Raw genomic sequence first — 26,166 nt, forward strand, 5'->3', positions numbered from 1 at the left:
GCTGCTACCTCCCTCTTTGCCGTGGAATTACATTTGTGTACTTTACAGACCCTTGCCCAGCTATTTGTGAGTTTGGGGATTAGAACTCAAGTCTTCACACATGTGTTCCACATGCTTAATCCACAGAGCCTCTCCACAGCCCTCAGTTGTTTCTTGACCCTAGAAACACATTACAACCCTACTGGGAAGCTTTCCGAAATTCCAATGGCCAGGACTTTCCCAGCTCCCAGGAAGTCAACATGGATGAGGGCGGAACCTAGAGTCAACGTTCCCCAGGTGGATCCAGTGTGTGCCCTGCTGAGGACTGCTGCGACTGGCATGGGCCCTCAGCAAAGACTGCTGTAGGCTGCATGGAGGTGCTGAGTCTGGATGATGGGGAAGATGCAGGTGCTTCCAGGACAAAGCTGTACTGAGAGTGGGGTGGACAGCCTCAGGAGCAGGCACCCCTGTGGACAGATGGGGTGCAATTCCTGGCAGCTAGGTCAAGCATTTCCCATAAGGACACCCTTCTGTCTCCCATATGAATAATTATGCAAAACCCCAGCTTCCTCTGTAATACACAGAGTCCCAGTACCATCAACACGTGTGAACTTGCCCCACAGAAAGAAGGGACTGACTAAAGACAGCATCAGGGCAGTGGGGTTTGCTCAGAAGCAGGAGATGAGTTCCTTCCCAGTGGCTAACCTGGAATCCAGGATGTGACCCGAGCAGGCAGAGTCTGTGTGCATCTAATGTACCCTGAAGGGGAGCTGGACCATGGGTGGTCTATAACTGACTGGGATGAAGGAAGCTGAGCCCTTAAGAGGAAAGATTAAGTCCAAAGGTGTCAGCTCTTTCTCCTGGAGAGACATCGATGCCATTCACTTCTTCATTCCCAATCTGCCTCCATGGAAGGCTGAGCCAACTTTTTTTATTTAATATATTTTAAATTAAAATATGATTACATCATTCCCCTCTTCCCTCCAACCTTTCCCATACTCCCTGCCCCACCTCCCTTTTGTTCAATTACTGTTACACACATACACACACACACACACACACACACACACACAGAGAGAGAGAGAGAGAGAGAGAGAGAGATCAGACCATTGTCATTTTTATTGTTTGTATGCCTATAATTTCGGGGCTTACCACTTTATATTGACTAACCAATCAGAGGCTAACTTTTCCTCTCTCAAGAGTCATTAGCTGCCCATGCCTAGGTGTGGGACTCTGAGATTTTCTCTTATATCCACCGAGACGTATAGCCCTCACCCCTCATGAAGAGTCCCCTCTTTAGAGCGAGTAGAGACCATTACAGAAGACCATAGCTGGGCGGGCACAGTTCGGAGGTCAACAGACCCTGGAGGGTCCAGCCCCAAGTACACACCTCCTGCAACAAAGGTGCAGGAACACCCCAGAAGAAGGAAGACTGCCGAGACAGAAGTCCCGCAGGTCTGCCACCTGCCGTGAGACCGAGTCTCCTAGAAGTGGTGCACAAATAAGTCCTGAGCAAGCGTGGTGTAGACAGACGCACTGACTTGGAAGGCCAGCCTTTCCCTTTAGTCCTCTTGGCTCAAGTCATGAAGTCTGAGATGTCAAAGGGAAGGGAGGATGTGAAGGAGGGAGGAAGAAGAAAGGGAGGAGGCAGAAGAGGAGGAGGAAGAGATGAGGAGAAGATGAGAGGGAGGAAAGGAGGATCGGAAGGAGCAGGAAGAACCAGAGAACGAGGAAGCAGAGAGGCATATACAGGAGCTGGGTGGTGATGACATACATCTTCAATCCCAGCACTCAGGAGGCAGAGGCAGGAGGATCTCTGAGTTCAACACTAGCCTGGTCTATACAGTGAGCTCCAGGCCAGTCAGTTCTATATAGTGAGACACTGCTCAAAATGATGATGATGAGGAGGAGGAGGAGGAGGAGGAAGATGATGATGGAGCAGCAGCTACCAGATTCTGATGGTCTTAGGTGTGCCACATCAGGGCAGGACTGGAATGAATGACTTCCCCGTTTCTTGCCTATTTTTTTTCAGCCCCACCTGGAGGTCCAGGTGAAACGATGAAGGGCCAGGTGTAAGCTTATGAGGAGTACAGAGGAAGCCAGTGTGTCTCTAGGAGACTGAAGTGCAGAGGAATTGCCTCTGCCTACTGACTCCATCCCTTCCCAAGGGTCCAACCGTCTACCATGCAGCTCTCTTACAGCTGCTTGGGGAAGAATGAAGAAACACAGCTGCTCTGATTCAGCAGAACCAAAGAGGCTAGGAATCCAGTTCCCAGTCCGGGTCCCAGCCCAAGCCCCACCCCAAGCCCAGCCCAGGTCCTGGCTGTTCCTAGGAACTTGGTACACTCTGCGCAACAGGAACTCTCAGAGTCAAGGACTTTGTTGCTCTGCAATGTTGTCTCTCCATGCACCTACTTCCTCTCATACACTGAGCAGAATCCCTCTCCCATTTGACTCAGATTCCTAGTGCCCCACCAGTCTGTGCAAATGTCCTGCCTCCTGAAAACATGTTCAAAAATAAACCTGAGAAAGCTTCCAGATGTTCTGTTTGTATTGTGGTGTTTCTCTGTGCTAGTCTCCAGAGATCGATTCATAACACACAGCATCCTGAAAAACAAAACAAAACCCCCAAACAGCAGGCCACCAGGCTCTGCCTGGGGGAGCAGAGGAACCCTCTACTGGGACCACAGCACAGCCAATTCACCCATTAACTCTCCCACCACAAAAGTACACACTCTGCCTCTTGCCATCCCAACCAGTTTCTTCCATTATCATGGGTGAGACATGTATCTTTGAGGTCATGCCAAAGTCTTCCAAAGCCTGCACAGAAGCAAATCTCACAGTCACAAACAGTAAGCTTGTTGGTTTCATTTTTACTGAGCACCCCATCGAACGCACTTGGGACAAAGAGACACAAGAGTAGCCTTCATCTTCATGATGTGACCTGACCATCTGAAAGGAAATCTTAGGAGCTGGGCCAGTCTGAAGAGGAAATGGAATTGGTTGCTTGTCAAAGTCCCTTTGGGACTGGTGGCCTCTGACCTACAGAATGATAATTGCCAACGGGCTGGCTTGTGCACACACAGCCACACATGTACCCTTCCTGACACGCACACACCTGAGGGCCCAGGATTCTTTGCACAAGGTGACGCCTGCTCCCTTTGATGTTTGCCGGATGTGTTCCCATTGGGCGAGGAACCAGACCTCAATAAAACCCTGCATTATCAGAGGCGGCTAGTTTGTGATTGCACTAGCCTGTTATCTCAGGACCGGGTGGGGCTGCTTTGCAGTTCACCGCTGGAGAGCATTAACTTATAGGTAGATCAAAGACCCTTCCGAACCCGTAACCTGGGTCCCTTGTTAATCCTCCGGTGGACTGTTCCTAAAGATGGACTTTGGAGATAATAAGTACCCCACGCCCAAGCTCCCTGAGTCTCTTCATCCACTATGTCTCTTACTGGGGCTGGAACACTCTGTTCTCTAGTCAGGTCTGACAGTTGGCAGCTGCTAGCTGAAGACTAGAGGGACAGCCGTGTCATCTTTCTTCTGAGAGTGCCAAGATTATTGTCTGCAGTGAAAAGGCATATGGATGGGTAGATGGATCAAAGGATGGATGGACATATGGGTGGGTGGGTGGATGGATGGATGGATGGGTGACTAGATAAGTGGGTAGATGATGGGTAGGTAGATGGATAGATGGGTAAATGGATATATGGGTGGATAGGTAGGTAATTGGTGGGTGGATGGGTAAATGTAGATGATAGATGATCTTGGATGACTAGATGATTGTGGATGGTTATATGAGTGAGTGGATAGAAAACGAGTGGACAGATAGATGATAAGTGGATGATGAGTGGATGATGAGGGGATATATACATGATGGATGGATGGGTGGATGGATGGATGGATGGGTGGATGATGCATACGTGGATGCATGAATGAACAAACTAGATTAGCAACAACACGAGGTGGTTATCCTACAAGGTTGGAAAGGACTCAGAGCAAGGTCCCTCTTTCCTTCCAATAGGAAAATACTCCAGATTTAGACTAGCTCACTGGAGACACCTGAGCTTAATCAGTCAGATCAGGACTCAATTTTGGGAGGGATAACTAACAGGTTACAGAATCCTGGACAGCTTAGGTTGGTTTCTCTTGGACTCATCCTTAAACCAAAGAGAATAGGAGCAGCCACACAGGAAGGACTGAGACCCCTTCCACCCCTTCCCTGGTGTATTCTATTTCAAAATGAACCCAGAACTTTTCCAACAAAGGATATGAAGCCCCTTCCACAGTCCTTTCTCTTTCAGATCACGCCTGAGAGGTACGTAAAGAAATCCAGATTTGTCCTCCATTGCTTTTATTCTTTCCCCTTGCCTATAATTGTTAAACTTGCTGTTAGCATTCAGACCAGTCTCACTGTCCTGCTGCCACGTGCTCTTGGCCACTCTCAAAATGGGAGGACTGGGAACCATACACATGGAGGAGGTGATAAAGCCAGGGGTCCTGAGTAGGGATAGGACTTAAGGAATCCCCACTGCAAATGACAAAGCTGGGCGACTGATAAAAAGCATTATTCTAACCCAGCTAAGGCTAATGTCAACCCTGAACTTGAACTTGGTTATTATCGATCATTGAAATTCACCGGGTTTTGGTTTTTTTGTTTTGTTTTGTTTTCCTTTCGGCATGCTGGGTATCAAGCCTGCATGCCAAGTAAGCATTCCAGGCCCTGAGCTACACCCCTGCTGGATACCCAGCTCTTACATCATTCCCTTTCATTACCTTTCTTCTGCATCCAACTCCCCCTCCCCCGTTAGAACACTGCAGTTAGGGTGGGCCCACCAGTGGAAATGGTACCCACAAGGTTCTGCTGCTCTGTCCAGTGCCAGCCCCACATGGCCATGTGGCACCTGTGCCACGATGACAAGGGAAGCTGGACCTATGCACTCTTTGTTCTTGACGGGACCACTGCTCCTCTAGACTGCAGCTGGGCTCTCAGAGACAAGGCCAGGCCCAAGTTCGCAGAACAGGCCACCCACACTGCACATCAGGGCTGCTGGACTGTCCCCAGAGCCGGAGCCATGCTGGCTCTTAGCCTTGACTCGGAAGACTCCACCATATGGCATCCCTGGGGATCAAGATGACAGGAAAGAGAATGGGCCAGGGGCAAGAAACAGCCATGCTTTCTGGGTGCTCGACACCCTACTGGGAAGGGGACATGCGGATGGTTACCCTTGTCCCTGGTATGCCTGAGCCAAAGAGGAGTGCACCAAATAATCAGAATGAGCGGCAGTCTGCGGTGACATGGCAGATGAGATGGTGCTCCCCATCTGGCTCTCCCAGCTCTCTAGCCTCCAGATGTGCACTCGGGGCAAAATCCGGGCTTCAAACCCCACGAAGCTTGGGTGACATCACAATTCTCCAAGGAAAGATCAAACTGGGTCTTCATGCTTGCAGAGAACTTGAGTGGAAAGTGTGGGCAGCCTTACAAAACAGGAAGAAGAGGACCTCTCCCCTGACTGCCCCCTCCCCTCCCCTCCCCTTCTCTTCCCTCCCAACCCTTCCCCTCCCCTTAAAGTCCAGGCCTGGAAAGAGGAAGACAAACAAAACAGGCACAGCCCAGTCTTCTCCATCCTCCTGGAATTGTCTGGCTTCTCCTGACAGCTTTCCTCACTTCTTTGGTCCCTGTGGGGCAGGGCTGGGGTGGACAAGCCGGGTGAGGCGCAAGGGAGAGGGAAGGGAGGGCTGAGGAGACATGATTTGGCAAGGCTGCCAAGAACAGAGCCCAGATGTCTCCTCTGGAAAGCGAACTTCCCAGGTTGCCTGGCATGCTAGGACTCGCTGGCAACCAGAATCCTGGCTGGCATAAGTGGGTGGACACTGGAGCCAGGATTCAAAGGGGCGGCCAAAGGAGGGACCGAAGGAGGGAGGCCCAGGAGGGAGGAGGGGCAGGTTCCAGTGAATCATATAAATTAGAGACAGAAAGGATGTCGGGCCACCTTCATTTCCTTCCTCTCCTAATAGGAATTATCTCATTAGCCCCGCACTTCCTAGAGGGGAACTTTAAATGATTCCTGTAATGGGGTTTTCAATCTGGGGCAGCCCCGGTCCTACCAATCTCATTCCCAGGAGAGCTGGGAATGTTCTTAAAGGGACAGCACAAAAAGGATGTATTCTAAAAGAACAGGCTTCAGGCATGCTAGGTAACCACCATTCACCCTCCGTACCCACTAGTTGGAATTATTCGTGTGGACACAGTCATGGTTATGGTGCTACACTTGACAAGTTCTGAAAACCCCTTGTAAAACAATGTTCTGACCCCGGGAACTACTAAGTAGTGCCTTACACAGACAAGGGGTGTGGAAGACTGAACTAAGTGAAAGGTTTAGAGATGAGATTATCCTGGATAATGTGGGTAGGCCCTAGATGCAATCTTATGTGCCCTTCTAAGAGGGAGGCAAAGGGATATTTGACTACAGAGAGAAGTAAAGTGACCACAAAAGCAGAAGCATGGGTGATGTAACTCCAAGTTATAAAATGCCAACCATCACTAGGCACTACAAACAACTCACGAGAAAGCAGCTCCATCAATAACTTGACGTTAGCCTTCAAGGTTCCTTCATCTTCCCCTTCCCCCCATGAGCCCTGCTCTCTCAGACTCTATCTGGTGCTGTGCTGAGGAATCCAACCTAGGGGCTTTTCCATGCAATACAGTCTACCACTGAGCCACTGAGCCACACCCCTAGTCCCAGAGGATTCATATCAGATGGCTGGCCTCTGTAATCTTAAGAGACGTATTGTTTTAAACCATCAAGTGTATGTGGGATGTGTTACATCAGCCCAGGAAATTAATACAGTTAAGAAAAAGTCCTTGCCACAAGGATTTGTCTTCACAGTCTTATTCCACAGCAAAAGAAATGAATACGTGTCAGAAACATCAAAGAACGGAAACAATTGCTCTGTTGGAATCCTACAGTGAAATATGAACCACAAGGATCTTACATCGCTAGTGACAAAAGCTGGACATATTAAACTGGGCATGGTTTGAATATAGCTCCTTCTGCCACTGTGTGCTGCTAACTTCTTTGAGGGGTGTTGTGGAAGTTAAGGATGGCTGAATCCCTTTCTAATAACACAGAAAGAGGAATCGGGGGTGGGGTGGGGATTAGCAGAGATGAGCCAGGGCATACCTATGTCTGGTCCTCTATGACAAACTGCCACAGGCTGATGGCTTCAAACATCAGGATTCATCCTATGACAGTTCTCAAGGTCAGAAATCCAAAGTCAAGGTCCCAAGACATCTGGTTCCAGGTGCTCCAAGGGAGAACCTGGCTGGCGTCTTTCTTCGTACTTTCTCACGTGGTCCCTGACCCCCTCGGCTTACAGATGTTTATGTCTAGTCTTGGCCTCCGCCTCCCTGCCACCTGCTTCTCTTGTCCTCTTCTCAGGAATGACCATCGGATATGGGAATCACCCAAAACTTAGGATGATCTCATCTCACCATTTTTAATGGGCTGCACCTGCTTAGACTCCTTTTCCAAGGAAGACCATGTCTGAGTTTTGAAGTGGGTGTGGGTTTTGAAAAAACCATATTACATCTTTGGAAGGGGTCCATGCACACGTGAAAGTCAGAGAGCGACTTCCCCGAGTTGATTCTCTCCTCCAGGAATAGAACCCAGATGTGCAGGACCTTCACCCGACGAACTATCCACTGGCCCACACTTCAGATTTGCACGGGCAGTGAGCGAACCTCACAGCTGACCTATGGCACCAATCTCCTGTCTCTCTCTAGTGAGTCTTCTATTTTCAGTGCAAGGGATAGGAACCAGGGCATGGTAGACAAGTACTTTACCTTTGAGCTATACACCCAGAATATTTTTCTTGTTCAACCGGAGTTGGAAACCTGAGTGGGTAGCCTCAGAAAAGATAAAATTCCCCCATCATCAAATTGTTTATGCATAAAGCACCTATCTGGGAAGACTTTAAGGATGCTATGGTCTGGATGGGAGATGGAAACTACTCTATGCAATGTGAGCACTAAAATGGCTATTCCCTATGAGGGGAACTCCTTTCGGTGCCAGCTCTCCCCCTTCAATAGCTGTGTGGATCCCTGCAAAACAAGGATAAAACAGAAAAAAAGGAAAGGCTGAGAATCTGACTTTCCTACCTTTGATGGTGATTTACAGAGCACCTCCTATGTATGTTAGGCTCATGGGATAAAATCTGATGCTCCTAGGATTCTGTGTCTTCTTTGCTGGTGAGACAGTGACACACTGGGACAATTCCCAGGGCAGGAGCAACTTGAAACAGCAGCCCAGTGATGACGCAGATCGAGAAAGGGACACGGAGTCACTAGCATTCATGTGACACCTACAGGGTCTCTTAGGAACCGCTCATAGACGGGAGAGCAGGGATCTACTGCCCAGCCCCTGAAGAAGGGAAGGAGAGGCCCCCAGTGGCAGGCGGGCTGCTCCAATGGCAGGCCGGCTGCTCCTGTGGAGGCTCAGACAAATCACAGCCACCTGCCTTGTCAGCTGTGGGAAGTAAAGAAGCCTTTAAGCCCCAGGTGGGTGCTGGTAAAGCCACCCTCCCAGGGAGCCCAGACCTCAGGCCTTGCTAAATTGACTGCTAATCACCCTAAGCATCCTAGCGCTGCATCCTCCATCTGGGTGGCCCTTAGCCACTCCCAGGCCTTGTCACAGGCTGGGTGATCCCGGCAGGCTTACACACACACACACACACACACACACACACACACACACACACACACACTGCCTATACCCAGTACAGGTCTTATCGCTCCCACTTTACAGTGAGCACAGCAGTTCATGGGTTGCTCCTGGCTCGTGGCCACCCAGAAGCACGCACCCAGTTCCTGGCCCCGTGCTGCTCCAGCAGCGCAGGTGGGCAAACGGCTCCTGAGGGCTTTGAGCTCCTGAGGGAGCAGCAGCGGGAGCCACGAATACCGAGATACATCTATCTCTTCCCTCTTGACCCGGGGGCTCCTTTATGGACCTTAGGGAGCCTGAGTAGCTAAAAGTGCCCCTACCAGGCTTCCTCCTCCTGTCTGGCAATACGGACTTGGAGGGCAAGGTCCTGGCAGCAACAGGCATGGCTGATGCCCAGGCTGGGCTGCCCCCCAAGAGTGGCCGGGCATGTCATTTGGGATCTGAGAGGAGAAGCCATTCCATCCTGTACTTTTCCAGGCATGGAGAAAGAAGGGATTGAGCAGAACTGATCGGAACTCCTAGCTCAACTTTCCACCGATGTTCTGCCCAGGGCAAGGCCTGCTCTCTATCCACCCTTGGTCAACTCAAGCAGGAGACTCTAGACAAGACAAACACTACTCTCTTCTGGGACCACATCATGCTTGACCCTTAGGTGGGGGTGGCTGGGTTAGATACTTGTGGGTGGGGCCTTCAGTTTGATACATCCCATGTCACTCAAAACCCTTCCTGGAAGCAGAGAATGCTGGAGTTTGACAACTGGACAGTCCTGGGATTCTGTTGTTTGGTGCCTGCATGGCACGGGGAGACTGAGTCGGCCCCTGCACAGCTAACACTGGAAAAGCTAGATCCGAGGTGATCCTGGCACCTGATCTCACAGTGGGTCTGAAACAAAGGGCCGTGGCCCCCACTCCCAGACCATCCATCATCCTTCTCCATCCATTGTGGCTTATGTACCTTGAGAGATAGATGCTACACACCCGAGGTCTTGGCTACATTTGGGGACAAGGTGGAGAGGAGCCCCAAGAACATGAGGGCAAATGTCTGCACGCTGTAGAAAGACAAGCTGCCCCCCAGCCTCTGCACTCTGTTCCCATGACACTCTTACTGGCAGCGTTAATAACTAACCACGTCCCAGACAGGTGCTGGCGGCCTGGCCTTAGGAGTTCTTGTTCAGGGTTGGAAGTGAGTCATTTCCCTTTTTTATAGTCTGCTAGCTGACTGACTCACCCCAAGCCGACCCTTTCACACGAGCTCTCACTCTGGCCAACTCACATGCATGGCTGTACCTTAGACCCATCTCCTTGTAGGTCAGCTGGGCCCCACAGGGCTGACCCTTGTGGTCCTCACTAGTGACCAGCTCTCTGCATGACCCCCCCCACCTTGCTCTCTCATCTGGGACACTGGTTCACTGTCCCAAGGAGTCTCAGGGTTTTCTCAGAAACACAGGCCTGCCTAACTCGTGGGTGCCGTGCCTGAGGCCTGAGGGGGCTGGCCTCATATTTGAACTTGACTCTAAATAGTGCGCTCAAGCCCCCTCTACCCTCTGCTTGAAATAAGGATGGAAATGGGGGCTTGAGGTACAGTTCAGTCAATAAAGTATTTGCTTTTTCGAATGGGAGGGCCTGAGTTCAGATCCCCAGAACCCATGTAAAAAGGCAGGTATGGTATGGCATGGGTTCCTGCAATCCCAGAGATGGTGAGATGAGAAATGGAAGCTGGTGGATCCCTGGAGCTCACAGATCAGCAAGCCCAAACTATAACCAAAGTTCTATACCCGTGAGAGACCGACTTTCAAACAAAAAAAAAATGAAAGATGAATAAAATAGAAAAGGGCAGTGGCAAGATGTCTCAGTGGGTTCACAAAGGTGCTTGTGACCAAACCTAATGAAGTGAGCTTGTCCGCAGGACCCCATGGTAGAGAGAACCAATCCCAAGTTGTCCTCTGACTTCCATGCATTCCCCCAAAAGATATAAAAATGTACAAAACCAAAACTCAAAAGGTGGGAGGCACCTGAGACCCAACACCCGAGGTCAATGTACAACCTCTATACCCGTATTTGAACATGTACACCCACACACACAACACAAGACAATGAACATGTGTACTCCCACACACACAACACACACAGGAGACAACATGTGTACTCCACACACACAGGAGACAATGAACATGTGTACCCCACATACATAGAACACATACAGGAGACAATGAACATGCATACCCCTGCACACACAGAACACATACAGGAGACAAGGAATCTAAGGCCCACAACTCATGAGCCAAAAGATGCAAGCCAACTATGAGGCAAACTAGCCAGTTTCATCGCTCCTGAAAAGGCAGACTGACAGTAAGTAAACCGAGTCCCATACCCAGGCAGCTTCCCTGCTGTGTCTCAGGTGACACTGAAGCCAAAGTGTCAGGCAGTCAGCTTCCGGAGGTGGCTCCGGTATAAGCCAGGTATAAGGTCCCCGGAGGGGAGGAAAATGCACACTTTCTCAGGCAGTCCTTTCCACGTGTTCCTATGGATAGTTTTCTTTGTTTGTTTGTTTGACTTTCTTCATGCAACATATTTTAACCATGATTTTGCCCCTTCCTCCAACTCCTACCAGATCCTCCCTGCTCCCTACCCACCCAACTTCACAGTCTTTCTCCCAAACCAGACACTAAGAGGGAGACAACGGAAACAAAAGATGGGCATTTTTAACGCTTCCAACATGTTAAGTAAGGGGCCAGTTTTTTCTCTTTTTCTACAGCCGCCCCCGCCCTGTACTGTCTGGTTTGTGGGACAGATGGGTCGCCCGCAGGTGGGCCAGTGATCCAGGCATCTGTGGGCTGACAATGAGAACACATGAAATTATTCCTTTGCCCAGAACTGAAACTCAAGCCCGAGAGGTGATTGCCGATGTATGCACCAAGCCATCGTGTTACCCTGGCAGCTCAGCCTTGCGTGGGCCTTTGCATAAACTATATTGTGCTCCATGGCTCTGAGTTACTTCCCCATCTCCCAGGTGTCCCCAGAGAAGCTCTCCAGGGAGGCTGCGGCTGGCTGTCTCACAGAGCACCCTAGACTTCCCACATAGCCTCTGAAATACATCTGCCACTGCTGTGGTTTCTGCTTGACCTCCCCAGGGTGAGAGGGCTGTCTGCTGGTCCACACACTTTGTGCACAGCTTCTGAGACAGCAGCCAGCCCAACTGTGGCCATTACGCCGAGGGTCCACATGCCAGGAGGTGAAGACTAAAAGACTCCACCCCTGGAGTTGGCTCAGGTACCCAGTGAGTCACTAGCCCTGACCTGTGACCATGATGTCCCAGGGGAGAGTGGGAGACCTCGAGAGGAAGTTCCATGCAGGGACACCAAGCACAGTGACTCACAGTTGGATCCCATAAGGAAGTTCCAGCTACAAATCCGTGGGATGACACTAGTCCCTGGCTGAGCTCACCCTGTATTAATGATACCTGCTCCAGCTCCCAGCTTCCCCCCTCTCAACTCCCTGCCTAGTGGAAGTTGTCATCTGAGCGGCAGCTTTCCCCCAGCCCCAAAGCACACATGATGGATGGAGCTGAGGAAAAGGCATGTCCTCCCAGGGTGTCAGATTTTTCATCAGTTATAAGTCCTTCCTCCCTCTGACACCACACGGGAGCCTTGGGGGCTAGAAGTGATGTCACAGCTCTTTAAAAGCAAGTGGGCAGAGCCAGCGCTCTAATCCTGTAAGATTATTGAGGTGCAGGGCAAGGCACCGGATGAAAAGCCGTCCTCAGGAGTTGCCCGGAAACACACCTGGCCTTGGCCTTGGCAGGAACACACAGGCCAAGATTCTTCTCTCCTTCTCCAGATGTTATCAACAGAGCACCCATTTCCAAGGCTTCACCAAGATATGCATCTAGTTCTCCCTAGATGGCTTATCAGTCTTCATTCTCTTACAGGTTCAACTTCCATCACACGGTTGCTAACAACCACCAAGGCCAGAGGCACAGGGACGCATTCTCAGAAAGACCCTCTGTATCCAATGTTAACTTGAGCACTGTGAGCCCGCCTCTCCTCGATGCCTGCTGTAGCATGATGCCTGACCCCGTAATCTCTACAGCTGTCAATCAGCGTGACTCGTTCTCAGAGGGAAAAGTCAGGTGAGAGGAAGACTTGGGGCTACAAAGACAAGGGCAGCCCTCAGAGATGGAGGAGCCCACAGGAGCACCCTCAGCCCTGTTAGCTGCTCCGAGGCCCGATAGTGTCACTGTCAGGTGTCCCTTGAATGCCCCTAGCACCTACCCATGCCCGAAGATATTCAGAACAAGAGGACACAGGCATTTGGCCCCTCTCCTCTTACCCATGTTCTCATTTCTTTTGCCAACAGGCCTGCAGGGGTGTGTGTGTTGGGGGGGGAGAGTGACATCAAGCCCAGACCCCAATGTCAGAGGTGACTCTAAATTTAGCAGTTATGGAAGCTCCTGGGATGTGACCAGGGCTTTTCAGATCACTGACATCATCACTATTATTCTGTATGTGACAGGGTAGGAGGGAGATGGACACATTCTCTCTCTCTCTCTCTCTCTCTCTCTCTCTCTCTCTCTCTCTCTCTCTCTCTCTCTCTGACACACACACACACACCACACAGTTTAGACCCTCTCCTCCCAGCCGCCTGCTCTCTTCTGCGCTTCTATAACAGCCCCGGCAGAAGGACCTTAGGAGGGAAAGTCAGCCCCCAGCACACCCGCACCAGCACTGACACACTCTCTCCACAGCAAGGTCTAGAGCCTCCAAGGCTCTTCCTGGTCTGGTTCTCTCGTGCATCAGCCCTCGCTGGTTCCCTCCCACACCCGCTCCGCTTCGCAAGTCCACCTTGTGCTGCCAGGCTCCTGCTTTGATCCGTTGATGTGACCGCTCCCTCTGTCCCAAAGACTCTTCCCAAAAGCATGCAGGGAGTCCTCCACGCCTCCCCCAAGTCTCCATCTCCCTCTGATGACAGCCGTAACCTGCCCCCCATTCCTCCCTCCAGCGGCATTGAGCCGTATGTTTGTGGCTCCTTATTAGTCTGCAATACCATGAGCTGCTTGTATACTATTTACTTGTTTGCCTTTCTGCTTTTTATTACACATCACCTACACCCACCCTATTAGTCTCAGCGATGGTAGACACTGGTGTATATCTGCAGAATGAATGAACCAAGAAAGGAACCACTGCCATCCAGGTCTGAGGAAACAGCTACATCCTATGGAATATTCTGGCCTTTGGATTGAGGAGGAAGCCTAAGGGCTGATAAAGGTTGAGACTGCTGTTTTCAGAAAGGCAGTACCCAGTTTGCCTGGAAATCCCCTCAAGACACTTATTAACTATCCCTGACCCCAATATGCACATAGCCCTCCAGTTCCCAAGCCCAGACAGCAGCTGACAAAAAAAATCTCTCACCAACAGTCATTCAGTATAAGGTCACCCTCCCATGAGGGAGCCCACTGTCGCCTTCTCTGCTCCTTGAATCCTCGGATGAAAAGTGAAGACAGGAAAAGTTGGAAAATGGAATGCATAGACCCAGGGACAAGATGCCCTTCCACACCTACTGCCTAGAGCCCTGAGGGGATTCAGAAGCAGCCTTGCAGGTGATATCCCCAAGGGCCAGGTGAAGGAGCAGCCAGCCAGGCTGGTGGGACATGTGTGCTTGGGGGCACACATGAATGTGATGGTCATTGATAGCAAGGGAGGGAAGGATGTGGAGAAGCAGAGAGCAGAAGCATCTTGTCTTGTGGGTAAGACGCAAAGCAGGGGACTAGGAACTGATGGGACACGAGATAACATGCCCAAGGAGACCCTGGGACAATGAACGGTGAGTTACAATGGGTTTCTTAAAGGCATCAAGTGACCCATGGAATATTAGGTCTAAGAAAGAGGCTTGGGGAAGATGCAAACAGAATTATTTTAGGAGAGACTGGAGCCCCTAGATTAGAGCATGTCATGGGTACCCCAGCTGGTTCCCCAAAAGCCAGTGCTAGAGGGGTGACTGGGCATAGGGAGGAAAGGCTGGGAGATGAACTCTGCCAGGACTGTCACCACTGGGACACTAGTAGACCTTGGCTCTGTTCCCATTCAATTCCTGGTCTCCCAAAGAGTAAGACTTAGCCTTACCATCTCACAGAGAACCCCATTTGCAATCAGATCCGTAACTGCCAATATTAAAACAAGAAAAAGCACTGCCACTTGTCAAGTGATGGATCAGGAAAAGTACCACGCTGTCCTCCTCTCACGACCTGTCTCCATTCCACCCTCAGCTCTGTAGGAGACACTGGATGATCTGGTGGCTCTAGGCAAACCTGCCCACATTCTGAGCTTCCCACTCAGGACCCACCACTGAGATTTGTGGACAGAACTGCTGTAACCACGCTGGATGGAGGAATCTAGACAGTTAAGGGCGGGCGCTTGGATAAAGGCGGAAGCATGTGTTCTACATCCAGCATTATTAGGACCAGACTTGGGTCGGCAGTTTTCCAGAAAGCTCTGAGATCCTGTTTAAGCCTGCGGGTAGTCTCGGCGCTCCTGAAGGGCAAGCAGGTGTGGTCCACCTGCTGCCTATCTCCTGTGTGTGCAGGCCAGGAGTCACCTGCCTGGTGATTCTCCCTGTGCATGGCAAGACTGCCCCTGTAGTGAATTCTGATAGGCAGCAAGAACTTGTTGGGGGAGGAGTCCCCCCATCATGCAAAAGGACAGTACAGAACAGCAACGATACGGACTTGGCTTTGAGTCTTGACTATCTCTCAAATGACCCATGCCATCTTAGGCATGTGACTATACCTCAATTTCCTTGTCTTACCTTTGGGCATACCGTAATGTATCTGCTAGAACTACGGGAGGTGTGCACAATTATATTGACCTGACAATCAGGGGAGCACAGAGCACAGCCTTGCCCGGATTAACTGCTTGCTATATTTCTACTCCCCCAGCAAACAGCAAGGCACCTGCCTGTGCTCTGGATAGGCACACAGAGTGTTAGGGATGTGTCTATACCAAGGGGCATACAAAGAGACATGAGTCCACCTCTGAAAACAACAACAACAAGGAAAAAACAAACAGAAGAAACACAGGTACACTGAGACATCTACTCACAACTCACCTTTCTCTTGTCCTTGTTCCAGGTCCGCAGAAACCACTGGTTTTACCTAGAACAGTAAGGGGAGGGTTAAATCTGGAAGTACAGCAACGTTGAACACACCATCATCAGACTCACCATTGGTGAGGGTAAACACTGAATGCCAGGCCTTTTAGGGACACAGAGGCTTAAGGTCACAGTTTCTATTCATTCATGAAACAGGCTTTCACTATGTAGCCCAGACTGGCCTTGAACTCACGCACCTCTTGCCTGAGCTTCCAAAGCGCTGATGTATGAGCATGAGCCACCTCGTCTGACTGACAGCTACCAGTCATTATTTAATATGCAATGAAACTACGTTGCAGAAGAAACCCACTCAATTGGGGTCATGATAAACACAAAGCTTCTTTCAAAGAAATATGGCTTTTAAAAGATAATAAACTAAACCCAGAATTACCTAAATACAAACAGTATCACCATGGATGCTGATCTTCTTTTCAAGTTATTAACAACAGATATTGATAGCGAAATAATGGACAGTTGTATACTGAGCTGTTCTATTTTGAGTGGGACCTTTCATGTGTGTGCTTATGTGTGTATTTACATGTGCCCATTCACATGTGTGCACACTTATGCTATGTGCATGTGCACACTTATGTGTTTGTATGTGTGTGCATGCTGTATACTGTGACCCCCTCCACTGCTCACAACTCTCAACTTTTTTTTTTCTTTACACAGATTCGGGGGAATTGAATTCAGGTTCCCATGCTTTCAAGACAAGCATTTTATCAAAGGAGTCAGCTTCCTAGTCCTCCATTGGTCCTTTTACCCAGACTCCTACTCCGTTATTTCTGTACATTGAACTTAACTGTCTGAACTCATTCAACAGGGCAGTGCATGTGTATCATCAGGCTCCACACCTGGCCTCCGCCACGTTCCAATAACCACCAGTTACATACCTCTAACTGCTATGCATTGTGCATTCCCTTGTGGGTTTCTGGGGTGTGAGTTAGTGCAGGTAATTCCTGAACAAATGTGCAGGTATCAGTGGGAGTTGCTGTTACTGTTGCTGCTAAAACAGATATTTAATCTTTAAATCCGGCCTCTGTTCAATCTAATTCAGACGCCAGGAAGAGTAGTATTTCAAACGGTGTTTAAAGATAATAGCCCCAGTCTAAGCCTCCCCATCATTAGGCTCAAAGAAATCACTCTAGACCCTTAGGTTGGCAAATTAAAACAGACAGAAGACAGACAAGAGGGGAAGAAGAATACAATCAGACTTGAAACGGGATACTGGTAGCCTTCACACACAAGGGAAAGGATTGTTTGGGTGGCTGAGCGCACATTCACACCTCACCACTCTGGGGTCCCTGAGTTCCTAACGTCAGGGTGGGGCTGGTCCTCTGCGGCCAACCCCACCAGCCATTAGGTCAGATGGGGGAAGGGGCCTCTTGCACCACAGTGCCTCTCCAGTGACATGTTTACAGGGCCTGCACCCCACCATCAAGTCCATGAATTCACCCAAGGATGGGCCTCAGGCCTCCAATGCAATATAGTCTCTGCATATTTAAGTTCCTGGGGATGCACATGTGTATGCATGTGTGAACATGTGTGTGGAGGTCAGAGATCAAACTCGGGTGTCATTCATCGGGTGACAGGGGCTCTCACTGGGATTTGGGACTTCAGTAACTGGCGCTGTTGAACAGTGAGCCTTAGGGAGTCTCCTGTCTCTACCTTCCCAGCACGGGGTTTACAAATGCTTTGTACATGGGTGGTAGTGCCAGGGACTGCACTCAGATCCCCAGGCTTACACCTGAGCTACCGTCCCAGCCTCCTGCAGTAGGTTCCTGACTAGGGCAAACAAATTGTCCACTGGCGCCCAGAAGAACTGTGTTATACCTGTGACCTCACCGGCCAACTGATGGGTAGAAAGCTCATTCCCAGACAGCAAGCAGCACGGCAGGCTGTCTTCCACCTCCAACCCTGCATCTAGAAGACATCCCCACCCCTGCGTTCTACATAGTGGCCCCACACCCACCTATTCTCGGTGTATTACTGGGTGGAACACACCCCACAAACTCATTCAAGCCAGACCCCAGATGGATGGAGACAGTTTTAGCTTTGCTCCTCCTTCCGGTAGGGGCAAATTTTAACATGAGGCAACAATTAGTCCTCACATTGCCCCATGAAGTCTCACTTCAGCCAATTTAATGGGGGGGGGGAGAATAGAGAGAGAGAGTTGGGGTCATCTTGAAGTGACAGAGTTGGGGAGTGTCATGAAGAGGGGAGTGAAGGATTCTGGAACCATCCCCTTCCCCTAGGTTTCTGCATCTAATCCCATGCCAGTGGTCCTAACTGGTCTCCAGTGGGGCCTGGGCACCAGGAGGAAGCCTCCTAAGATGCCCTTAGTTTCTGAGGGTCTGCTCGAGATGTAGCTAAAAGTGAATTCCTGTTGTGTAGGTGGCAACTTGAGAAATCTACATTTAAAATTCTCTCTCTCTCTCTCTCTCTCTCTCTCTCTCTCTCTCTCTCTCTCTCTCTCTGTGTGTGTGTGTGTGTGTGTGTGTGTGTGTGTGTCTGCCTATCTGTCTGTCTGTCTGTGAGTGCCGGTGCACATGATGTACCAGCCAAGGGATGCTTACAGAGGCTGAAGTACAACTTCAAGCATGAGTGCTCACCTTCCATCTTGTCTGAAACACTCACTGCTCACCTGCTAGCACACCAGGCTAGCTGACCCACGAGCTCTCAAGAATTCTCCACTCACTAGATGCTGGGATTTCAGGGGCTTGCACCTGGCTTCTATATAAGTTCTGGGAATTTAAATTCAAGTCCTCATGTTTGTGTGACAAGTACTTTACCCACTGGACAATATCCATAGCCTATAATCTGCATGTTTAATGTGTTCCCAGGGAAACCCAAGACTGGAAGTCCTCTATACATAATGAGTAAGTGGCTTGAGCTCGGCGACACCCCTCTTGCATTCTCCCACACCCCCATGAACTCAGGCGAGCCACCTACAGTCTCTCTCCAGCCACAGATCCCCTTCTGGCTACCGTGGAGTACTAGGTATGCAGGAAGTTTAGGCTTACAGCCTGAGAGACCCGTTTCTAGGCAGTTGTGTATCTCAAGAGGTCTCTGCATTCCACCAGACATTTGTTTCACTCTGTTCTCTGAAGTGGCATGGCCACCTGAACCTCCCAGAAAGAGCTTGACTCCCCAGGGATACTAAGTCTGTCCCTGGCACACTAGCTGGAATGTGTCCTGGAGCTCTGTTGGGCTTTAATAGATCTCCTGCCATCTCAGCATGGCCCTTTTTACCCTTTGCTGGGGAGGACAGTAGACAGGCTGAGGGGAGCACCTTCAGAAGCAGGTCACCTGGCAGCACACACCTCACCAGATCTGCCCTTGCATTTGACCCCAAATCAGTTCCTTCATGATCCCTTCACGTGCCTGAACCATGTGTCACACGAATGTGATTTTCCTTATTACAATAAATAAGAAATAACCCATTGGAGTGACTTCTACAAAACAAGCCAAGAAGCTCTCTGGAGGCCACAGCACTGGGTCCCATTTCCTAAACCTCCCCCTAGGCCAACACATCCACCATGCTACAATTACTTTTACGGGCCCACAGAGATGTTCTCATGTCTTTCAAAAGCAGAGCAAGTGATGGTCATAGTAATGACAGTCACGGTAATGTTGAGGTAACGGATCCGGCCTGGGCACTAATCATCCTTTTACCACTGCAGCCATAAAAGTTTCATTTTAATGTTTTTATGGTGGAAGCGAACCATGAAATCATAGGCGCATAACAACCACAATTTGATACTGAAATGATCCGCTTCATGGCAGTCTCTAAACTTGGTGGGCTTTGCTGAGAACCCAACTGTTGGATGTCCCATTGTTGCTTTACAGAGGGACCTTTCTAGAAGATACCTACTCCAGCCAGGCACCTAGCCCCTACCTTGCATGGGGTTCACCTTTCCCCCTATAGTTCCACTTAAAACCCCCCTGTTTTATCATGGGAAAGTGTCCCACCCCAGGAGGTGGGCTTTGAACACTGCTGGGTCTGTCTGACCACATGACAGAGACCGCGGTAGCTCATACCCCCACCTGTACGTGGGATGCTCAACCCTGGCAGGAGGGACTTCCGAAGTCCAAACACAGGCAGACACTCAGCCCCTGGAGCACAGACACCTAGCATACATCACACGCAGGCCTATAAAAGATAATTATACAATCTGATGTGGCAAATTAGTGTTCAGAACTCTCTAATTCTCACAATGAATTCAAGGGTTGGATCGGCAGGAAGAATTAACCTGGATCTTTATTGGGATTTGCCCCTGGGTCAGGATTAGGGTTCATTTATCTCTTTTATTTTCCTACTGAGGGAGGGTAGAAAGGCCTTCTCTCTCATCTCTCTCTCTCTTTCCCTCTCTCTCTCCCTCTCGCCCGCCCTCCCTCCCTATACTGGCCAGGCCTGGCTTTCAGACAAGCCAGCTGCCTGGAGATCTTTCCCACGACCTACCCAGTCCGGCACACTCAATAGAGCAGCAATCAGGAGGGAAGCAGAGATGGATAGAAAGATGCAGGCTTTTTCACAGGGGAGAAAAGTTGGGGCATCCCAAATAAAGGGTCAGTATACACTAACACAGCCCAAGGTCAGCTAACGAACTGACCTTCCCGGGCGGCCGTCTACCTCCTATTTATTCCAACCGACTCTGGAAAGTCTACTTGGAGAACACATATACACACTTCTCTAGACATTACCACTGCTGCCACCACAGGATAGGGCATTAATAGGAGCTGGTACCCAAGTCCTCATCTTATCAGATAGCTAGATCACCAAGGAACTGGTACCCAGATGCCCAGGCATGTTGAGCCCAAGGGATGATTATCCTTCGCGTTGCAAAAGCAAGCATTATTGTGCTGTGTGTGCATTTCTGGGGGTCTGTCTTAGGGAAGATAATTTCCTAGTCAAACTCTTCAGTCAACCCAGATATGACAACGACGTTGAGAGCTTCAAAGACAAGGCCCTGGTCAATGAGAAAGAATTCACACCCACACTCTATTAGGCTGTCTGTGGAAGACTGTTAGAAAACTAAAGTTGTGGTGTAAGCAGAGGCTGAGGCAATTTTCTCTACCTTTAATGCCCACAAGTCTACCCATGAAACTGGTTCCACGTGCCTTTAGCCAATCACTTGGCTAAAAGAACAGGATGCCTGTTGTGGTGGCTTGAAATAAAATGGCCCCCAAAGGGAGTGGCATTATTAGGAGGTGTGGCTATGTTGGAGTAGGTGTGGCCTTGTTGGAGAAAGTTCGTCAAGTCACTGTGAAGGTGGGCTTTGAGGTCTCCATTGGCTCAAGCCACGATCAGTGTGGTAGACAGTTTATTTCCTGTTGCCTGTGGAACAAGATCTAGAACTCTCAGCTCCTTCTCCAGCACCACGTCTGCCTGCCTGCCACCATATTCCACCATGATGATGATGGACTGGACCTCTGAAAACGTAAGCCAGCCACCCCAATTAAACATTTTTCCCTTATAAGAGTTGCCTTGGTCATGGCAACTCTTCACAGCAACGGAAACCCTGACTAAGACACCTTTCCAGGTCTGCATGGGGGGGTTGGCAATTTGCTCTTCACAATGGCGTAGTAACAAAGCATTCCACTTTGGACCAGGGTTTACTGTATATGGCCAATATCACTTACCTAAAACATGCATTGATCGGTACTGTGGTGTACCTGTTATGAGTTACAGCAATGTAAATGTTCTTTCGTGTGCTTGGGCCAGGAGAAGTGTCCCATTTAGGAGCAGGAAAAAGAAAGACAAGACTATACAAAGGTAGTGTCAGCCAGACTACAATATTTCTAGTTTCTAGCAAAATCTTAGACAACTCCAATTCCACAACAACGGAGGCAAGCATGTACTCTTTTGAAAAGAGATAACAACACCTGCTTAGAACCAACAAGATTGAGGGGGCCTTAGAAAGGGGGAGGGAGGTGGCCAGTCAGTGGCACAGTTCCATTCTAGAGTGTTGTCTGTCGTTTCAGGGTCTGAGTGCAGGGCAGGCAGGTGTACAAGAACCAGAGAAAGGCAGTGAAGGTACAGGGGAAGCTCTGTGTGTTATCAACTCATCAGTCTAGTCACATAGGCATGTGTCTTGGAGGCAGAGCACTCAGAAGCAAAATCTTTCTTGACCACTAGGTAGCCGAGTCCCTGGAGGCATCTTCTAGGCATCCCTGCCCCTATAAGCTCTCCACAACCATAGCTCTTCATTCTTTTCTCTTTTCCTGGAAGAAATAGAGATTGAACGTAGGGCCTCATGCATGCTAGGCAAGAGCTCTACCACTAAGCTACAGCTCCAGGCCCCATATTTGTTACCTTCTATTTGAAGATGTGAGATAGGATAATGCTTGTATCTCTATTGTAGTAATTAATAGGATCTTTTTATTTGTAGTAACTAACTATATTCAATGTTTTTGCACATTTTCTGGCCCATAGTAAGTAATCAATAAGTGCTATCTGTTTCTATTACTACAAATACTTCAGAAATACACAAATTATTAAAATGTTGAAAGAGAAAGTGAAGGGTTCCCATGTTTGTCTCTGGGTGTTAAACTGACGGGTGACTTTTCTCATTTCTTTGTGTCTAAAGTGAGTGAGCATTGCTCTGTGAAGAAGACTAAATCCTATAATGGCATTAAAGAATAATAAAAATCATATGCTGTTCTAAATTGGAAATAAAACAGTGAATGCACCTTTTTAAAAAAAGTACAAAATAGAAGTTGTAAGATTGATGGAAATCAGAAACAGACTGGAGTTCAGGTTTGGGTCGGAGGTGAGTTATGGCAAGGGCTTCTTACTATTGGGCCTATGGCATGTCCCAGAGAGAGAAAAGGAGTCACCTGATCTGGTGGCAGATCCCACCTGACACCTCAGAGGCAATTAGGACTATAGAGACAGAGGCAGCCATCTCTAGTGAATCAACTTGTGTTGGCTTGAATGACTAAGAATTCTAACCTAGCGGACACCCCACAGGGTAGAACCAACCTGCTTTGTGGCATTTTCTAAATTCCTGTGCGGTGACAAAAGGTCCTGGTGATACCTGTGTTTCGGTTCAGAACCTACAACAAACATACTTCCCTGTGTCTGTCACACGGCCCCAACTGGCAGCAAAGGACACACTCGCAGGACAGCTGCCTAGACCCTGCCAAGGAAGAAGGAGAGACCTGCTACCCATACAAACACACAAAAGACAGGTCTGCGATGGAGAGCCAAGGTCTTGACTCCTCCTGCCAACTCTGCAGGTCACTGAGGGCCACGCAGGGGACGATGAGGGGAGTTCTCTTGGGACCCCAACTCTGAAGCTCTGCCCCCTCCATCACAAGGTGGGACTGGTCCTTTCTCCCCTTCCTCAGGATGCGCTATATTCCCGCTCCTAGGCTTTTTTCCTAAACCTCAGGTTGCCAGCTGCTTGCAGAGGAGGTGATTGTCATAATCTCAAGTTCACCACACCCAAACTCATCACCAAATGCCCCTCTTGACAAAGGTGAGTTTCCCTGTTCTTTCTCATCATCGGATGGGAAGCCCTCTTCAAATTAATCTTCTCACCGCTTCTGGCAACCTCTGCCCATTCTCAAGAGGAATCTTCTCTTACGTTCCCATGGCCATCCCAACAGCATAAGCCCTTGTCAACCTCAAATATGGGGCATTTCCATAATAATAATAATAATAATAATGATGATGTCATGCATTGAGTGTTTACTATGCCTCAGCCCTTTGCAAATATTATTCAATTCCACTAACAATTCACTCATTTCTTCCTCTCCCCTCCTCCTATTTGCCCCCTCCCATTTCTGACAGGCTTTCATATAGACCAGGCTAGCCCTCAAACCCATTATATAGCCAAGGATGACCCTGACCTCTTGATCCTCCAAGCTTTACATCCACAGTGCTGGGTTCACAGGCGTGTGCCACCAAGCCCAATGTGTGCAGCACTGGGAATCAAACTCGTGTCTCCATACACACTAGGGGAGCACCCTACGAGCGGGTCACACACCCCACCCTCTGTCCTCTTCTTGTGCCGTTTCTTGGCTGGCTCATCACCCTTTCATTTACTAGCTCTAATTCTCTGCTGGAAAACCCCCAAGCCCTTTCCTACCCTAGGACCACGGTGCTTGCCATTTCCTTAGTCTGAAATAGTTTTGTTTTTTAACATCCAAAGTCTCCCTTCCTGGATCATTCTTCAGGGAGGCCCTCCATGATGACACCTTTCCACTTCACTAAGGAAAGACAAGTGTTTAATGAGTGTTGACTTAAGAGCTGGTCAGAACATCCACTGGCTTTTAAATGGCCCTAAACAGACTTCTGATATCTTGCACTATGGATTTACATGACACAGCAATGTCAGGGCTTATAATTATAAACTCAAAACATCCATCAATTCTAAAAGATATTGAAGATATTCTACACCCTGCAGCATTAAATATTCAGTCAAGGTTTACTTCTTTGTGTAAACATAAACAATCCATTTTATTAGTATGAAAATTTGTTTTATCCTTTAATAAATGGTAAAATTGCCTGAGGTGTTGGCACACACCTTTAATTCCAGCACTCAGGAGGCAGAGGCAGGAGGGTCTATAGAGTGAGTTCCAGGACAGCGAGGGCTGTTACACTGAGAAACCTTGTCTCAAAAACAAACAAACAAACAAATAAATGGTAAAATTACACGTATATCAAAGTTTTTAAAAAACATATCTCTTTATGATTTATTGTCAATAAACATTTTGTTTATATACCTAGGTGCCAATTTCTCAGGTACAATGAGGTCACAAATGGAAGAACTTTAAGAAGCCCTACTCTGTAAGTACCTTAATAAATCCTTGCTCCCCAAACTTGTAGGGCCCTCTCTGTCATGTCTCTCTGATACTTAACCAGCTAAGCCTAGTCCGTGTCCTACAAACCAAGAAAGCTACCTGACTTTGCAGCCATTGCTGGAACTTCAACATGTGCCCTGAATTTGGTATGAGCTGAAGACAATGGTGATAGGCTTTCTGCGCCCCTCTCTCTATGGAGACCTAGATGCTTTCAGAGTGGGAGTTGACCTCACGTGAACTCACAAGCACAAACACCTAAAGTTCAGCCCAGCACATTACCATTAGCCAGGGGGAGCACCAAGAGTGTACCATGTTCCACAGCCAGCAGCAAGCAGACATCCTCCATAAAAGCTGAACCCTCCCTCCTGCTATGCTGGATTTGCTGTTTCTTGTGGCCTATGCATCCCTCAGAACTTTTCCTGCCCGTCTCCATCCACAGTCACAAAATGTGACCTGACTCTGCTCCTCCTTCAACAGTCTTGAACTTGGGTGTAAAGACAGCACCCAAAATTCCGTACAAAGGATAAATAAAAGTAAAAATTGAAAACAGCAAATGTTTACAGACCACGGTGTTTTCTCTTTTCAAACCACATCTGTGTCCCTAGGGATATCCAGTGAAGACAGCATCTGCATCCAGCAGCTATCCAGAGGCTAGAATCCCTGGGCAGGTCTGTGATGTCACTGTGGTTGCAGGCTGCTCCCAGTTCCCTAAAGGCCATGAACCACAGAAGGCACCAAAGGTCCAGGTCTACCAGCCTAGTGCCAAGACAGAGCCCCCGTGTCTGGGTTTCACCACGTTTAAATGGAAAATAAAACATTCAACTCGAAAACACTTTCCAGTGATATTTTAAGGAAAAATGAGATCACAGAAAATCAGGGAGGTATATTTAAAGAGTCTGACCATAAGCAACACACACACACACACACACACACACACACACACACACACACACACACACACAGAGATCCCTGAGTGACTTGTTTACTACATGGGGTCAGTGAAAACACAATATGATCTGAACACATCCTTGGCAGTAGAAACCCTTCTGCTAACTCAAAAATCTTAGGGATGCTACAGGAACATATGTTATCTTAGAACCCACCACCTCTGCTCAGCATATTCTATGGGTCCCCAAAGCCCCCAACAGCTGCCAAGACTCCCTAGCAAGCAAGAGCCACATCTGCCTCAGCCGAGATCCCCAAGCCTAGCTCTCTGAGGTATGAGTAGTTATTCAGCTGACACCCAGTATTAATTTTAAAAGGTTCGGCCAGGCAAATTCTCATGCTTTTATAAAGCCATCTGGGTGACTGCCTTTTCCATGCCGCAAGCTTTCCCAATGACAGACAGGCTGACATTTCAGGATGCTGTGTGCTTCATTTTAATGAAAGAAGGGGAACTGCCATCATAGGTCCCTGGTTCACGTTTCAAGTGGCTTGGTCTACTGGTTGGCAAATTCTGACTTAATAGCTACATATAGTGAGACTGAGGATAGAGATAGCTCCCATGT

General features: G+C 49.0%; 1 long non-coding RNA gene across 3 annotated transcripts in view; it reads right to left on the reverse strand.

The window, feature by feature from the left end:
• Positions 1 to 26,166, reverse strand: part of LOC121141552 — a 156,858-nt gene that overhangs the window by 14,408 nt on the left and 116,284 nt on the right. For all 3 annotated transcript variants that reach the window (XR_005878495.1, XR_005878494.1, XR_005878496.1), the window contains one exon: positions 15,806 to 15,851. This is a non-coding gene — a long non-coding RNA (uncharacterized LOC121141552). The remainder of the gene's footprint in view (positions 1 to 15,805; positions 15,852 to 26,166) is intronic.

This window comes from Mesocricetus auratus, unplaced genomic scaffold (genome assembly GCF_017639785.1).
Source record: "Mesocricetus auratus isolate SY011 unplaced genomic scaffold, BCM_Maur_2.0 Super-Scaffold_100007, whole genome shotgun sequence".
Taxonomy (NCBI): domain Eukaryota; kingdom Metazoa; phylum Chordata; class Mammalia; order Rodentia; family Cricetidae; genus Mesocricetus; species Mesocricetus auratus.